The 17,107-nt window shown below is 43.1% G+C and overlaps 1 long non-coding RNA gene across 1 annotated transcript; it reads left to right on the top strand.

The window, feature by feature from the left end:
• The first annotated feature begins 14,640 nt into the window (after window positions 1-14,640).
• Window positions 14,641-16,685, top strand: LOC127340986 (uncharacterized). The gene is made up of 3 exons (XR_007875120.2): window positions 14,641-14,860; window positions 15,453-15,594; window positions 16,261-16,685. It is a non-coding gene; the product is annotated as an uncharacterized lncRNA (long non-coding RNA).
• Window positions 16,686-17,107: the final 422 nt, after the last annotated feature.

The raw sequence follows: 17,107 nt of genomic DNA, 5'->3' as shown, positions 1-17,107 counted from the left end.
CGTCGCAACAGCGACCCGGGCATCCTCATCCTACAGCAGGTTATGGTAAGCTGCCTCCGTCCGGAAATAGCGAGCTGCAGCTGCCGCAACATGCCTGTGTCGAAAGTGGAAGAGGCGCAGGAACCGTAAGGTGCAGGGCGGCGTCCGTCTTTGAAGCCCATGCCCGGATGGGCTCGCGTGTCGCCGGACCATGCCTGGTCCTGTCCTGTGCTCTGACGACCATAGCGTTTGTCAGCTGCCTGAAAAATATCCACCATAGCCTCTGAAATCAACTAGCTCTAGCTGTCTAGCACCGTTGTTTGGTCCAAAATCTCTTGATCACGAAGGAAGTAACGCTCCCATATATATGTTGACTTACGTGGCTGCATGGACGGATTTGTACACGTTGGTGCATAATTGGGTCGGGGGCGCACAGCATGTGGATGTCGCAGCGATGCACGTCATGTATGTACACGGCCCCCCGGTTCTTCGTTGAGATGCTCGGCCGGATCAAATAAGGTACAAGCTTGGCACACACACGGACGAGAATTACCTACAGCTATCCTATCCCCACATCTACCGTACAGACGTTCCAAGAAACAAATGATTTCACCTATAAAAAAAGGTCGATAGTTAAGTTCATTTGTAAAATGTATGGTTCTGGAGTGGACTTGCAGCGGCCATCTTTAACAATTCACCTTTTGATATATTTGTGTGCAAATTTAACAGAGTAAATTACTATGTGTGTATTTGGATCAAAGTTTGTTCGGCAAGAATTACGGGCCGAACCAAAAATTGACCGACAAATGAAGAAGGAGGTTCAGGAGAAAAAGGAGAGGGAAAGGTGGCGCTAACGAATAAAATAATGGGGCTGAGCAAGGGGTAGGAACGGGGTGGAGCTATGTCCATGAAAAACGGGAGGCCGCGCATGGATGGAAGGTATGGTGCACTGCTGAAGGTTTCTAGAGAATTGATGCAAGGACCAAGTGTTAGTTTTGCTTATAAGAGTCCCAAATAACTATAAATGTGTCACCTTCCTCGATGAAGATGACAAAAGGGGAGATGTGTTACAATGAACTTTTCTGTATTTGTTTCTCCCGATGCAACTTACGGGCACTTTTACTAACATTGTATGGATGGATGGATCATAGTTGCTGGAAATCCGGTTCATCCAAGTTGAGATACCAGGTCGAGGTACCAGGTCGAGGGTCGAGAGTCGGCATCCCAGCGAACGAGGATCGATGAGAGGTATACATCTCATGTGAACCAATTTGGGACGTGGATCGCGATCCATTTAATTTTGAGTCGATGACCCCAGGTCAATAAAATGGTTGTCTATTTCATTTATTAATGTGCCACCGTGGCAACGCACGGGCTTTGTGCTAGTATTTACTAATTGAAGACTCCCTATAAGCCAAGCCTCCACGTTAATCCTAGAGGTTAGATAGTTATGACCGTACGATTAACTAGGTAATATATGTACAGCCGTAGATGACGCGCTATTACCTGCCCGCACCCGCGTGACTTTCACGTCGGATCACCCGGAAAAAAGAGATACACAGATTGAGTCGCCTTATGTCATCGGCGAATCCAATCTACAGCGAAGGATGAGTGTGGCCCGGCCGATTTCTCCATGCACTCCAACCTAGAGAGATTGATTAGCCCTAGGCCGATGCAAGGATGCAAGGCGACATCTCCTGGAGCGTGTAGCGGCCGCCTCTCGCCATGCATCTACTGCGGCAATAGCTATTTTTTTATGCAAGCCGGCATCTCCAGGAGGGTTGGCCTGCAGTTATTTAGCCTCAGCTCTGATCGATCTGTTAGTACATGTGCAGGTAACCTATGCAATTGCTTATCTCCTCTTTCGGATTAGATCCGGCCATCAGTGAGGTTCTCCGCCATTTCCAATTGATTTTCTCAACCATGGTATGATTTTGATGTTTAAATTCCATTCATGATGCTGATGTAGGGGTCTTGGTCATCCGGTTACTGATTCACAATATCCAGTCCTTACACTTGGTCTTATTCAATTGTGGTGGCTGTCATTCTAACCACTGACCGCTGTATGATTTTAATTTTGTCTTGGAAACTCTGATTTAAGTTCTGTGATCTATGTGCAAAAGCATAGGTTTCATGGGTGCCCTAAATTTAAAGTGGAAATTCTAGGATGCTAAGATTTACGGAGATAGATTACCCGGTGCAGTTCGTACATCTACGTCCATGGGGACTGTAAGACAATCTAATTTGCACATCTTGAAACAAGTTCCTTGTATTAAACGAGAATCTGATCAGGTAGATTAGGGCTACTCGGATAATCTCCGGTGCCTATCATTGTATGTATATATAGGAGGAGTACAGGGAGAGTTTACACGGGATTACAGATCGTATCTCATACGGACTCACACACGCCTAACAGGTTCAAACTCTGTTTGACCTATATCTCTAATACCCTCCCTTAATCACAACTTCGACAAGTTGAGATTATTCTTGAAGGCTTCAAATGCTCTGTAAGGCAATGGTTTAGTGAACCCATCAGCAATCTGATCTTTGGAAGAAATGAATCGAATCTCCAGCTGTCTCCTCAACACTCGTTCTCTGACAAAGTGAAGATCTATCTCAATGTGTTTAGCTCTTGCATGAAACACTGGATTGGCTGACAAATAGGTAGCTCCCAAATTATCACACCATATACACGGTGGTTGTGTCTGTCTAACACCCAATTCTGCAAGCAAAGACTGAACCCACATTACTTCAGCTGTTGCATTTGCTACAGACTTATACTCAGCTTCAGTGCTTGACCTGGACACCGTCTCTTGCTTCTTAGCACTCCAGGAAATCAAATTTGGTCCAAAGAATACAGCAAATCCCCCCGTGGACCGACGATCATCAACACAACCTGCCCAGTCAGCATCAGAAAAAGCACTGACAAGCATAGATCGGGATTGCACAAACGTGAGACCAGCAGTCACGGTATGCTTGACATATCTTAAAATTCGTTTAGCAGCAGCCCAATGAGTGGTGCTAGGAGCATGCAAATACTGACAGACCTTGTTAACTGCAAAAGATATATCTGGGCGTGTAAGAGTGAGATACTGTAGAGCGCCAACAAGAATTCTGTACTTGCTACTATCATCCGGTCCCAAAAGGTCACCTTGGTGAGCTGAAATTTTCTCAGATGAAGACAAAGGTGTAGGCACACCAGTACAATTGGACATACCAACACGTGCCAGAATATCATGAGCATACTTGGACTGACTGAGAACTATACCATTGTGTACCTTCTGAACTTCAACACCCAGGAAGAAATTGAGATCACCAAGATCCTTCAACGCAAACTCTTGATTTAAGTCTCTTAAGAGAGCATCGGTTGCAGCTTGAGAGGAACTAGCAACAATAATGTCATCCACATAGATAAGCATATAGATGGTAACATTCAATTTGAGGTAGATAAACAAGGATGTGTCAGACTTGGAGGCAAAGAAACCAAGATCAAGCAATTTAGAGCTTAACCGAGAATACCATGCTCGAGGTGCTTGTTTGAGTCCATAAAGAGCTTTGTCCAATTTGCACAGGAAGTGAGGAGAGCCCTTGTGTTCATACCCAGGAGGTTGTCTCATGTAGACTTCCTCTTCTAGAACGCCATGAAGAAACGCGTTCTTGACATCAAGCTGTCGCAAGCTCCATCCCTTGGACACAGCCAAGGCCAAAACAAGACGCACAGTAGCAATTTTGACAACAGGACTAAAAGTATCTTCATAATCAATCCCATATCGTTGTTTAAAACCTTTGGCAACAAGCCTAGCCTTGTACCTGTCAATAGATCCATCTGACTTGCGCTTTATTTTATACACCCATCGGCAGTCAATGACATTTTTACCGTCCGTTGGCGGCACTAGTTTCCAGGTTTTATTTTTCATGAGAGCATCAAATTCTTCATCCATGGCTCCTCTCCAATTCGGATCATCAAGAGCAGCTTGCAGGTTGGCAGGTTCACCTGCCGTACACGTCAATAACCAGCGAACAGTACCATCTCTGTATTCACGAGGCTTCACAATCCCTTTAGATGCGCGAGTGTTTGGACGCGGAGGAGGTGAAGTCACAGGCTGAGACACATGGTGAGGAGGCACAGTTGATCCGGAGCTGCCTCCACTGGCAGGTGACCCTGCAGCCTCCGAATCTGTCGGGGCAGGCGAATCTGCGCCAGGATTGTCTGCGCCGGATGCAGCTGACGATGTGGCTGAAGGAGCGGGGGTGCGGGCCGCAGAGGATCCAGGAGACGGGGCGCGTGCTGGCGAGGCAGAACCACGGGCGCGTGCGGACGAGGCGGGACCGCGTGACGGGATAGTCGAGGAGGATCCTGGCGCTTCTGACGAAGAAGCTGGCGCGGATCGGCGCGATCCCGAGGTGGAGTCGTCTAGAAAATCGGCCTGGGAGTCAGCGCCACTGTTGGTTCCACCTGAAAACTGTGAGGGGTCATAGGAGCTGCTCGGGGCACCGTTTGGGCCCAAATTTTCACCAGGCTCTGTGTCTCGGCGAGCTGTATCCTGCAGGGTATAAGGAATAGGACTAACAGATGGGTTAGTAGCATGAGTATTTTCCATAGTAGTATCATCAAAAGTGTCGGTCCCCTGCTCAAAATTACGGAGAGAAGGATCAAGCAAGAGAATTTGATTACGAAGAAGGGCACCAGCATTGGGATGCAAGGATTTAAAAGGAAAAACAGCCTCATCAAAGACAACATCACGAGATATGTAGACTCGTCCAGTAGAAACTTCTAAGCATTTGACACCTTTGTGACGGGGACTATATCCCAGAAAGACACACTGTGTAGAGCGGAAAGCAAGTTTGCGCTTATTGTAGGGACGAAGGTTAGGCCAACATGCACAGCCAAAGACACGAAGAGAAGAGTAATTGGGATGAGTGCCAAGAAGACGATGAACAGGAGTGTCATTGTTAATAACTCGACTAGGTAGCATATTTATAAGGTATGTGGCTGTGAGAAAAGCTTCATCCCAAAATTTTAATGGCATACCAGCATGAGCAAGAAGAGACAGGCCTACTTCAACAATGTGGCGATGTTTTCTCTCAGCAGCACCATTCTGCTGATGGGCATGTGGACAGGAAACATGGTGAGAGATACCCTGTGTCTGAAAAAGTGAATTGAGTTTAACATATTCTCCCCCCCAGTCAGATTGTACTGCAAGGATCTTTCTATTGAATTTGCGCTCAACAAGAGTTTGGAAATTAACAAAAGCAGCTAAAACATCAGATTTGTGCTTAAGTAAATAGATCCATGTAAACTTGCTATAATCATCAATAAAGCTTACATAATAATCATGACGACCGACAGAGGTAGGAGCAGGACCCCATACATCAGAGAAGACTAACTGTAGGGGAGCTGTAGACACACTAGTAGATATAGGATAGGGTAACTGATGACTCTTAGCCTGTTGGCATGAGTCACAAACTGACACAATGCTGGAATCTCTAACACAAGAAAGCTTATGTTTACTTATTATTTGCCTAACAATAGCTGAAGAAGGGTGACCTAGACGACTATGCCAATGAGAGAGGTTGAGTTTGATAGCTCCAAAAGCGTGCTTCATGGACCCTGGGGACGCCAAGGATGAAAATTTCGAGTAGGGTTCCGAACTATTGAATGACCTATATGGGAAATAGTCATACCTTGCCCATTGGCGGTGTTGATCCTGTCCGAACCCTTGTAGGAATCCCTGACCGTCAAATTGTTGAGTTCACTCGTGATGTGATGAGTAGCACCCGAATCCTGGTACCAATTTGTGTCGACACCATAGGCGGCATGAATCTCCTTGTCACCATAGTCATCATCCTCGGAGTAGCGAGACCAGCAGTCTTTAGCAGGATGGCCCTCCTTATTGCAGATTTGGCAGGTGACATCAACCCAGGGAGTGGTGCGACGTCGTCCACGACCACGGCCTCGCCCCCCTCCTGGGGGTCCACGGCCTCCACCCCGGCCAGAAGAGGGATACAGGCGGTCATCACGCCGATAGTCGCGGCGGTCATCTCGGCGATCGACACGGTCGCCACGGTCACCGCGGTCACCACGGTAGCGGTTGGAGTTGGAGTTGCCAGAGGAGTTGGAGCGGGGGCGCCATTGGCGATTGGCAACATTGGCAGAGCTCTCGAAGTCAGGCTGCTGGTTCCCATTGAGCATGAGTTGCCGCTGGTCATAGGCATGAAGATGCGAGAAGAGTAAGCTCAGTGAGATAGGCGTCGTGGCCACGCCAAGAGCGGCCACCAGAGCATTATAGTCGGCGCCAAGACCGGCGAGAATATAGGAAACTAGCTGGCGATCGGTGAGAGGATGACCAGCAGCGATTAATTCATCAGCAAATCCCTGCATCTTCGACAGGAACTCGGAAGTCGTCATCTGCAACTTCTTTGTATTGGCGAGGGAGATCAGAAGTTTGTTGATCTTGGCTTCGCTCTGGGCAGCGAACATCTCTTCGATTGCCTTCCATACTCCCGCAGCGCTGGTGATCCGATGGACATGCGGCAAAATTTCGCGCGAGAGAGACTGCAGAAGGTACGAGAGAACTAGCTGATCGCGGGACAGCCAGGCAGCATACGCCGGATTTGGTCCCATCTGGGCTGCGGTGTCGGCAGTCTTGTCGGCGGGAGCGATTTCAATCTGCTCCGGCGGGGCGGCGTCAGTACCATCGAGGAGGCCGACAAGCTGGGCGCCCCGAATAGCAGGTAGGACCTGGGAGCGCCATAGCGGATGATTGTCGCGGGTGAGCTGTTCACGTGGAGGTAGGCCGAGATTGATCGGCGGGATGTAGGAGGAGGACGCCATGGCAGCTGAGGTGCAACGAGCAGAAACAGCGGCGGCGGCGTCGTCGGAAGCTTGCGATCGAGGCTAGCGGCAGAAGAGCCGGCCTGATACCATATTAAACGAGAATCTGATCAGGTAGATTAGGGCTACTCGGATAATCTCCGGTGCCTATCATTTTATGTATATATAGGAGGAGTACAGGGAGGGTTTACACGGGATTACAGATCGTATCTCATACGGACTCACACACGCCTAACAGGTTCAAACTCTGTTTGACCTATATCTCTAATACCTTGGTGTCAAACAATAATATTGATAGCTTAGTGAGCACAATAAGATCATGTCGAACAAAAAAAATCACTTTAGAGAAATCAGCTTAATATATCTGTACTATTCATGTTCAACGCCTGACACATCAAGCTATATACGGCAAGGAACAAACTTACTAGCTCCATGGTACATACTACAATTGACACCAATTTCTTCTAGGAGTGTACACTGAGTAACTGTTGGCGGCTTAATTCACTTTCGTAAACAAACAAAAATCGTGTTCGAACATGATGGTGAATTCCCAACCCACACCCCAGTCTGGATGCACTGGAACATGCAAGCCATATCTCATGCCATCCAACAGAGAGTGCGGTACAGCAACGTGCCTTCTGCCACGGCGAGTGTGACCAGCATCATATTTATCAGGTACGTCTTCTCCTACGGTTGTGGCCAATGGCCGTTAAAAATAGTATTCCCTCTATTTCTAGGAAGAATGTATTGGATTTACCTAAATTTTAATATATCTAGATGCATCTAAAATATTCTTTGTAGAATGGAAGGATTGCTAATTCATCTACATCTCTTATACCTCTCTGCGTTTCTACAAAAATGAAAGTTTAGTTTTGAACACTATGTAGACAAATCAAGTTAGTACGTCAAAATTTCTTTAGGACAGTTAGGCATTAAACTAACGTGGAAGAGATGAATCCGGATGGATGGAGTTATTATTGACAACAACAACAATAACAACAACAAAAATGCTTCTCAGAATTCCTTATTTCATATGGGACTAAGGTATTTTCACTAGACAATTGTTGTAACACAGGATGTGTTCAAAAATTCAATATGAAAATACGGACAGATTTCATGTTAGAGTGTATGACATATAGTTTATTATGACCTATGATTCACCTTCAAATAATAAGATTTTTTAGGTTTAAATTGAAGTAGTATATGGATTTAAGTACTCCCTTCGATTCATACTAATGGAGGACATGAATTCTGGGCAAATTATCTATGTTACAGTCTATTAAAAAAGACTTCTAATACGAAATTATTCTGCTGGCTCGCCTATAAATAGAAGCTTCGGCGCACTCTCTATTTTGCGGGACAAGAAAGAAGCCATGGATATCGCTGCAAGACTTTCCTTCATTCCTCAGGAAATTCTCATTATAGAAAACAATAGGCTCGAACTAGAGCAAATCCTGGGTGCCATCTCGGCGCCCTCCATTGGTACATATTACAATTGACACCAATTTCTTCTAGGAGTGGACACTGAGTATATGTTGGCGGCTTAATTCACATTCGTCAACAAACAAAAATCGTGTTCCAACATGGTGGTGAATTCCCAACCCTGGATGCACAGGAACATGCAAGCCAGATCTCATGCCATCCAGCAGAGAGCGCGGGACAACAACGTGCCTGCTGCCACGGCGAGTGTGACCAGCATCATATTTATCAGGTATATCTTCTCCTACGGTTCTGGTCAATGGCCGTTAAAAATAGTATTCCCTCTGTTTCTAGGAAGAATGTATTGGATTTATCTAAATTTTAATATCTCTAGAAGCATCTAAAATATTCTTTGTAGAATGGAAGGATTGCTAATTCATCTACGTCTCTTACACCTCTCTGCGTTTCTACAAAAATGAAAGTTTAGTTTTGAACACTATGTAGACAAATCAAGTTAGTACGTCAAAATTTCTTTAGGACAGTTAGGCATTAAACTAACGTGGAAAAGATGAATCCGGATGGATGTAGTAATTATTGACAACAACAACAATAACAACAATAAAAATGCTTCTCAGAATTCCTTATTTCATATGGGGCTAAGGTATTTTCACTAGACAATTGTTGTAACACAGGATGTGTTCAAAAATTCAATATGAAAATACGGACAGATTTCATGTTAGAGTGTATGACATATAGTTTATTATGACCTATGATTCACCTTCAAATAATAAGATTTTTTAGGTTTAAATTGAAGTAGTATATGGATTTAAGTACTCCCTTCGATTCATACTAATGGAGGACATGAATTCTGGGCAAATTATCTATGTTACAGTCTATTAAAAAAGACTTCTAATACGAAATTATTCTGCTGGCTCGCCTATAAATAGAAGCTTCGGCGCACTCTCTATTTTGCGGGACAAGAAAGAAGCCATGGATATCGCTGCAAGACTTTCCTTCATTCCTCAGGAAATTCTCATTATAGAAAACTATAGGCTCGAACTAGAGAAAATCCTGGGTGCCATCTCGGCGCCCTCCATTGGTACATATTACAATTGACACCAATTTCTTCTAGGAGTGGACACTGAGTATATGTTGGCGGCGTAATTCACATTCGTCAACAAACAAAAATCGTGTTCCAACATGGTGGTGAATTCCCAACCCTGGATGCACAGGAACATGCAAGCCAGATCTCATGCCATCCAGCAGAGAGCGCGGGACAACAACGTGCCTGCTGCCACGGCGAGTGTGACCAGCATCATATTTATCAGGTATGTCTTCTCCTACGGTTCTGGTCAATGGCCGTTAAAAATAGTATTCCCTCTGTTTCTAGGAAGAATGTATTGGATTTATCTAAATTTTAATATCTCTAGAAGCATCTAAAATATTCTTTGTAGAATGGAAGGATTGCTAATTCATCTACGTCTCTTACACCTCTCTGCGTTTCTACAAAAATGAAAGTTTAGTTTTGAACACTATGTAGACAAATCAAGTTAGTACGTCAAAATTTCTTTAGGACAGTTAGGCATTAAACTAACGTGGAAAAGATGAATCCGGATGGACGTAGTAATTATTGACAACAACAACAATAACAACAATAAAAATGCTTCTCAGAATTCCTTATTTCATATGGGGCTAAGGTATTTTCACTAGACAATTGTTGTAACACAGGATGTGTTCAAAAATTCAATATGAAAATACGGACAGATTTCATGTTAGAGTGTATGACATATAGTTTATTATGACCTATGATTCACCTTCAAATAATAAGATTTTTTAGGTTTAAATTGAAGTAGTATATGGATTTAAGTACTCCCTTCGATTCATACTAATGGAGGACATGAATTCTGGGCAAATTATCTATGTTACAGTCTATTAAAAAAGACTTCTAATACGAAATTATTCTGCTGGCTCGCCTATAAATAGAAGCTTCGGCGCACTCTCTATTTTGCGGGACAAGAAAGAAGCCATGGATATCGCTGCAAGACTTTCCTTCATTCCTCAGGAAATTCTCATTATAGAAAACAATAGGCTCGAACTAGAGCAAATCCTGGGTGCCATCTCGGCGCCCTCCATTGGTACATATTACAATTGACACCAATTTCTTCTAGGAGTGGACACTGAGTATATGTTGGCGGCTTAATTCACATTCGTCAACAAACAAAAATCGTGTTCCAACATGGTGGTGAATTCCCAACCCTGGATGCACAGGAACATGCAAGCCAGATCTCATGCCATCCAGCAGAGAGCGCGGGACAACAACGTGCCTGCTGCCACGGCGAGTGTGACCAGCATCATATTTATCAGGTATGTCTTCTCCTACGGTTCTGGTCAATGGCCGTTAAAAATAGTATTCCCTCTGTTTCTAGGAAGAATGTATTGGATTTATCTAAATTTTAATATCTCTAGAAGCATCTAAAATATTCTTTGTAGAATGGAAGGATTGCTAATTCATCTACGTCTCTTACACCTCTCTGCGTTTCTACAAAAATGAAAGTTTAGTTTTGAACACTATGTAGACAAATCAAGTTAGTACGTCAAAATTTCTTTAGGACAGTTAGGCATTAAACTAACGTGGAAAAGATGAATCCGGATGGATGTAGTAATTATTGACAACAACAACAATAACAACAATAAAAATGCTTCTCAGAATTCCTTATTTCATATGGGGCTAAGGTATTTTCACTAGACAATTGTTGTAACACAGGATGTGTTCAAAAATTCAATATGAAAATACGGACAGATTTCATGTTGAAGTGTATGATATATAGTTTATTATGACCTATGATTCACTTTCAAATAATAAGATTTTTAAGGTTTAAATCGAAGTAGTATATGGATTTAAGTACTCCCTTCGATTCATATTACTTGCTATTAATATGAATGTATCTAGATACATCTATATTAGAGTCAACTAATATGAATTGGAGGGAGTAAATGTAATGAACAAAAAAATCCCAATTTCGTTTGGCGATTTATAAATTGTAAATTTAAAATATACTGATTAGCTTTTCAAAGTTAGCCATTAAAAACTTTAGTGAGTAGTAGACCGGATACAGTAAAAGCTATATATGTAAATTAAATATGCATATTAGGAATATTTGTAATTTCATGGTTCTATATGTAAGTATTTTTTTTCTTGCATGTTTTTCCATTCTATTTACAATTAGATTAATATATTTTTGGTTTCAAATGTTCCAACCTTATCCAAACACGGTAGTGAACTTGATTCCAAATAAATTAAATAAGGAGAGATAATGATCAGCCACACGGGTTAGCGACTAGTTGATTTAACTGAGATATCCAGGTTCTCCCTGAATACATATGTGTATTTGCATGTAATCTACCAATCACTTAGGCCACTCACCCAAGGAATTCTTTTAGACGTGATAGTCACCTGTCTAATCAACAATGTATACAAAGAAAAATCTTTTTTAATTATTTCCTATGGCATCACACATACTACAAAAGAGTTGATCACATGTTCCACGATAAGAGACCTCGTGCATGCTGTAATGGTCCATGCCATATAATTAATGGATGGAACAAGGACAACAACATTCCTTGCACTATGCTAGTGCTATTATATGGCCAAACCAGTGCAACAACTACAATTGTTGGGTCCATACACAATAATGCATTCATATTCAACAAGTCTTAATTGTCTAGATCTTGCTTGTCCAAATCATAGATCTTCAGCACGGTGCAGAATGTGTACACAATCAATGCAGTGTCCCATGACCAATCACAACTAACTTGCATGCACCTTAATTTTCTATCACCAATAAGGGCTTTGGGATGATTCTATCTACTTTCCTGCATCTTTATTTTCCCATCACACATACGGTCATGCCTCTTAATCATGATACTTTTTGTTTTTCAGATTAAATATAGGTCATACAATAATTACAATAAGCTTCATAGTAAAATGAATACAATAGTTACAATAATTGACTTCAATATGCATACCCGAAATATCAATAGAAGGGCTGTATTCACATATTGTCGGAGTTCTTTTGCTAGGAGTGCATCACCGGGGATGGTGGATAGAAATATGTTTCGCATTTATTTGTTATCTTGGGAAATGACCTTGGTCGCCATATGAATCAGACACCTTATTGGCTTGATTGACCATGAGTTGGTGCGCTTAGCGTTCGACTACTTCTAGCTAGCAAAGAGCGATTCTGCACCTCCACTGGGAAGTCTACTAATGAGGGTGATTTCTTCTTCATCTTCATGTGTTATCTTTTTCATGTCTTATCTATTAGCCAACCTAACTTCGGGAGAAAGTTCAGCGTGACATGATGATTGCATCGCTGGCGCCATAAGAACGATACGCATATGGGGGCACACAATAAAGTAGATCTAGCAGGACCAACAACATATTAAATATGTTATCTATGACACTTACTTCACATGATTGAATACGCACCTACCTCTCAATGTCTTAATAGATTTAATATACACCTACTTCCTAACATATTAATCAGTCCGGGCCCGATATTTCATATGAAAATGGCCCAATTTGTAGTGGAGTACGAAAAAGGTGGTTTCACAAGTAAATTTTTGACAGAAGTTGAACAACAAAGTCATGCCTTCTCTCTTTTCTCTATCCTCCCTCCCTCGTCCCGGGATCTTGGCCTCGCTTCTTTCGCCTGCCACCACTTTGTCATCTTCTACATCTACTGTGCCGGCCAAAAGGGGAGCAGGAGAGAGAGGCATGTGTTCTTTCCCTCAAGGATTGTTGGAACAACGAAGGGAACAAGTCAGTGGAGTTTTCTTCAGGTTGGTGGGATAGTACGGTTCGACCGGATCGATTGTTGGTTTTGCGCATAAGAGTTCCCATATAGCTATTTATCCGCGAGCGACATCGACGATGGTGAAAAAGCGGTGCCAACACAGATGATTTGTTGAAGCGTCTGAGTATTTGTTTATCCCGAGGCAACGCACGGGCACTTTTCCTAGTCTATACCTAATAATAAAGGAGCTAAGGTTTCTGCCAAAAAGTTTCGTCAACGCTTTTTCTTGGACCGTTTTGTCCTCCCACCAAATGGCATAATACGGTCAGATGCCACCGTACCGGTTCGTTGCTCTTGCGCATCCCTGGTTGTTCATCCATCGTCTAGGCCAGAACCCGATTTCGAGCGTCGAGACTCCAATTCCAGCACGAAAAAGTAAGTAAATCTGTTGCCTAGCTTTTCCTCGATCAATGAGCTGTGCGTACGATTCGGCATCTCTGCGCAGCGCTGACCTTAACCTAGCCGCCGCCATCTCAGCCGTCGTCGGTGTCATGCGTTTGGGAAGGAGGGCTAAAGGTGATGGCTCCACCGTCTGGCAGTGGCGGGCGGTCGCGGCGTTTGTTCAAGGTGGTCATGGGCCTGAGCTCTTTTTTGTGTGCTCAAGGTGGCTCGCCTCGACGGTCGCCGAGCTCCACCCTATGCGCTAAACCTTCCCCACTGCATCCTCGCAATGGCCGCCCCCTTCATCTCCCCCAGCCAACCCGCTCGGCCCCTTCAGAAGTCAGGAATAGCCGGCTCCACTCGAATCTGCTATCGATCTGCGAGGAGTGGGATGGGAACTAGGCGCGCGAAATTCAGATCGCCGCCGGCTCGCCCCCGGCTCGCCCCATCGTCCGCCTGAATTGGCCTCCTCCCCTGCTTCGAGTCCTTGCCATGCGACGGACCATCCACTGCGCCGTCGATCTACCGTCTACCTCGAGGCATCGCGCCCGCGAGCGGTGGTGCGCGTTGCCCATCTGCGTCGACCGCTGGCTTCTCCTGTTACCCAGGTACCCTGTCAGCCACGCTAAGGTGGCCGTCTTCTACTGCTTTAGCAGAACTGATTGTCAATGATTCCGGCGTGAGATGCAACTGATTTCACCACATGGTGTTGTTTTCTTTCAGGTATTTGACGGAATTATGTTCCAACTTTCAGTGTAGTTCTACCTGTACCCTTTGTGTGAATCTTTCTAATGTTTTAAATCAGCAAGCAGGGAGAGAAAGTTTCTCCTAAAAGGACAGCTTTGCAATGTCAACTTCTTTATTTGATTTAGATGCCTACTGTAATTCGGGTGCTCCACGGTTATGCCCCAATTGTTTACTATGTACAAGATTTTCGTGGAACTTAGTTATGTGAGATAGATGCTGCAAGTTTTGTGGTACTTTCAGTTTAATTATATATGTGGTTCATTGACATATGAGATTCCTTTGAGCCTGATACTCATGCTTCTTTATTTTTGCACTTTTCAAATATGTGCAGTATTACAGCAACAAATTTTTTGTACTATAATATATATGTTCAATTATTAGGATTTTTTTTTGCATTTCTTCTTATGTTTCTTACAAATATTATTTTCATGGCAGTGATACTGCGTCCTCTACACAAGCATTGTCCACGCATTCTGCAAGGCCCAGGAACTGAGAATGGTGTGCCTAACTGTTTGTCCATTAGTATCATGAACAATAAATCAATGTTATTGTGTGTCCTAATATCTTACAGATATTTTTGGGTGACTGGTGTTGATATTGACCTGCAGCCCCTTGAACTTGCTCAAATGCTACTGATCTGGAGGTATGATGTTGCTTTAGAAGTTTCCGCTATAACAATTGCTTTTATCTTAAGCGGAATAACCTTTTGCATTGATTCATTTTCTGATTTTTTTACACGCGGAAATTCTTCATGGTATTGTAGTTTTCATTATAATTCTTGCATTTGTAGTATGAGAGAATTGCTAATCAACAACTTCCTGTTGAACAACTCTGTGAAAGGTTTTACTCCGGCATACTTAAATAAGTAGTTTTTGCAACTCTTTTGCATTGTGATCAGCTTGATCTATTATCTTAGGATCATGTGGCAAGTCTGACATTTTTCAAGGATTCTTCTGTTGTTCTTCTCCCACAGGAAATTTAAAATGTGTTTCTGCATTATTGTTATTTAAACATCAAATTAGGTGGGCAATGAGTACTAATTGGTTCACTTGTCAATTTTTTGGCATCAACGATAATATGGTCTCAGGTAGGATTCTTCTATTGTTCTTCTTCTCCCACAGGAAATTTAAAATGTGTTTCTGCATTATTGTTATTTAAACATCAAATTAGGTGGGCAATGAGTACTAATTGGTTCACTTGTCAATTTTTTGGCATCGACGATAATATGGTCTCAGGTGGATGCTAATTGATGGATATGAGCAGCAGGAATTACTCTACAACACTTGCTCAAAGAGATTTCCATCTGGCGGTGTCAAATTCTCCCTCCAATAAAGATTAACCAGCAAGAAGAAAATTGCGAAAACTGTAACTGGAAAGGTAGGGAAGTGAGTTATTTGTCGCTCAGCTTAACTTTTCATATTTTCACTTGGAATTTTGAGAATCTAAAAAATGGAAACCGGCTATGCCGATGGCAGCCATCGGTGTAGTTGTGACGCCGTCACAGCCTAACTTTGGTGGGCCGCATGCACAGGCCTACGCCGACGGCTCCGACTTTTGGCTGTCGGAACCTTGCGCTATTCGTGTAGTAGTGAATCTTGGCTAGAGACTGTCTCTAACCTGCATTTTTCATTGGTATCACTGAAATCTGATAACCCTGATGCCCAAATTGTTTGAAAGCTGGTGGATGTCATATGTATAACTGGAATAATGCTACACCTACGGGGAGCTTTTTACGTAACGTATCTTACGGGATTAGGTGGAGCTAGGAGAAGGAAATTATGTCCAGGAATCATGGGAGGTAACCAGATCTGAACCACCAGAACCCACTCATGTCTGCCCGTAAGTTTATTCCGTAACCTTCTTCCCGTAACTCTAGCACCCCGATCTTCACGTCAGACATGATGGTTAGATTCCATGTCCTTTAGATGATTGATCACTTCCACAATTTATATTTCCCAGCCCTATCACGATAATATTGTCTTAACTGCAAACTTGAACAAGGACTGAATCTAACTAGCACTTTTGCAATTGGTGCCAATGAAGGCAGCCAGATCAATACACAAAGGAGAACCGTGGAGCTGAAAGATGGAGAATAACAACACTGACGAACTGATTAGATGCCCCATGTGTTCTGGGTGTCGCCCGTTAGACACTTCAGGGTGGTGCCCTCTGATATGAGGGACTGTCAAAGAACTCAAGCCTGCAGCCTTGGCACGACTGAGCATCGAGGGCGGACCTGGAAGAAAATAAAGCATGCTTTGATTAAGTTGGCTATTCAATCATGTAACTATCTTTTTTGCGGGTACTCAGTTAAGCAGTTCATTTGCTTCTGGACATTGCTGCATTTTTCATGTTCTTGGCCAAGGCTTGAATTATTTTTGGAAAAAAATGCTTTATTTTCTTCTTAGTCCTCTTATTATAGATGTACAATGGTGTATTTCCATTCTAATATCAAAATTATCCGTATAGCATTGTTCTTTTGTGGTGTTTGCAAGTTCTAGAATATAGGAATGTATGCCATGCTCATTGCATTTTCCCCGTAGCGACCCTAAAATTGCAAGTTCTATAATATCAAACTTATCCGTATAGCATTTTTCCTGTAGCGATGCTGAAATTGCAAACAAGTTGAATAAATAACCATTCTACTTAATATTCTAAGGGCTCAAATGCATGGTTTTGAAGAACTTTGGGGACAATAGTGACATACTAATTAACACATTGGTTTTAGGTGCTATAGTACAATGAGGTGATGGTAGAGTAAAAGAACTGCGGGCCAATAGAACAATTGATCGACACGCGAGGAGTGGAGACGTGATGCACTGATGAAGTTCTCTCAAGGATTGTTGGAACAACGAAGGGAACAAGTCAGTGGAGTTTTCTTCAGGTTGGT

Source organism: Lolium perenne, chromosome 3 (assembly GCF_019359855.2).
Source record: "Lolium perenne isolate Kyuss_39 chromosome 3, Kyuss_2.0, whole genome shotgun sequence".
Classification (NCBI taxonomy): domain Eukaryota; kingdom Viridiplantae; phylum Streptophyta; class Magnoliopsida; order Poales; family Poaceae; genus Lolium; species Lolium perenne.
The sequence above is the reverse complement of the archived record's forward strand: the minus strand, read 5'-3'. Positions and strand labels throughout refer to the sequence as shown.